General features: G+C 33.9%; 1 protein-coding gene across 2 annotated transcripts in view; it reads left to right on the top strand.

The window, feature by feature from the left end:
• The window catches only part of LOC106871179 (neuralized-like protein 4), a 93667-nt gene that overhangs the window by 44579 nt on the left and 47471 nt on the right, over positions 1-1617 (top strand). The gene's annotated exons all lie outside the window — the stretch shown is intronic.

Genomic DNA, 1617 nt, shown 5'->3' with positions numbered 1-1617 from the left:
TAAAACCCTAAACCCTTACTAGGGAATAACGATATAATTAACAGGGAATAACGTTCTTGACACCAGCAAAAATTATTGTTTACAAAAACAGCAGTAACTGTATCCAGCTGAATAGATGTCAGTGATTGGTTGAAATTACAGAAATACGACAACTTTAACATGAAATAACTTGCGATGTACAAATTTTTGTTAAGAAAGCTAACAGAAAAAGATGTTTTATATGACACATTTTACCAGTATCCCAAGTTTGAAAGTGTTTCGTTAAGAAAACAAGTGGTTCCCGTCAATTCAGAAAGATCCCAATGTTGCTATATTGTATACAGTTAAAGTTTAGGGTTATTCAGAGGATTTAATTGTCAGCTAACATCTTGCTTTAAGTTTTCCTTTACCAATGATAGTAATGATAACATTAATAATACTAAAAATCTAGAATTTTCAGCCCCCTTCTCTAACTTCTCCTCTGACAATATTACCTCTTCCATTCATGTACACAATCCCCAAAATTCACCTAATTGTAACTGCCGTCGTGGAACCATCTGCCCGTTACAAACCCATTGCAGAAGATATAACGTAATTTACAAATGCACTGTCCTTAATCTATTACACAACTCTACAGCCATATACATAGGATCAACCAAAACTTTTAAGCAATGATATGTCGCTCACCTCCATTCTTTTAGATACAATAAACATAGTAAATCTACAATACTCGCCAACCAAATACATCATCTCAACAATACAAATATACCCTTTACTCTATCATGGTCCATACTGGATTCAGGGCTTCCCTACTGAGGTCAACACTCAACCTGCAAGCTTTGCCCGAAGGAGGCACTTCACATATTAAAGCACAACTCTCCAGCACTGCTAAATAAACATAATGAGGCACTAAGCACATGCAACCACCGCTTTTTTCACACATTCAAATTCTACCACAAATCCAAATGCCTAAATGACCATACAGCATATTTCCACAATACCCCTTAGGTAATTCCAATCACCTTATAAATCTACATTTTAATTCCTAATCCCTATCTAATTCCTCTTTCATACTCAAATATCACAACCATTTAATTATATTCATATGTATATGCGTACATACATATATGCATGTGTGTGTGTGTATGTATGTGTGCAAGGTATATATACCTGCATGTGCAGGGGCGATAATACATACAGATACAAGTATGTATGGGTGTATGTATGTACATATACATATATGTAGGTGTTGATATGTATAAATATCTATATACATGTTTATATATGTACATATATATATGTGTGTGTATATATATATATATATATATATATAAAAATTTAGATTCAGATGAATATGGTACTTAAGTGGAGGCACCGGAATTTAGTACGCAATTATCCATACAATTTCAAAGTAAGGTGATTAAAATCAAAATAAGCAACAAGAACATCCAGAGGTAATGCATGTGTATACATCTTCACATATATATTCTTCTACTACTACTAAGCACTGACCTGTCCTCTAAGAAGAGAGGAAAAGTGTACTGTCTAGTGGTCAGTCAGGATAAATTGATAGAAGGAATAAAGAGGTGAGGGTGATAGAGAGAGAAAGATATGACTGTGTAAAGAGATGATTGGGTA

Source organism: Octopus bimaculoides, chromosome 16 (genome assembly GCF_001194135.2).
Source record: "Octopus bimaculoides isolate UCB-OBI-ISO-001 chromosome 16, ASM119413v2, whole genome shotgun sequence".
Classification (NCBI taxonomy): domain Eukaryota; kingdom Metazoa; phylum Mollusca; class Cephalopoda; order Octopoda; family Octopodidae; genus Octopus; species Octopus bimaculoides.
Note: the sequence above shows the minus strand (reverse complement) of the source record. Positions and strands in the feature narration are given on the sequence as shown.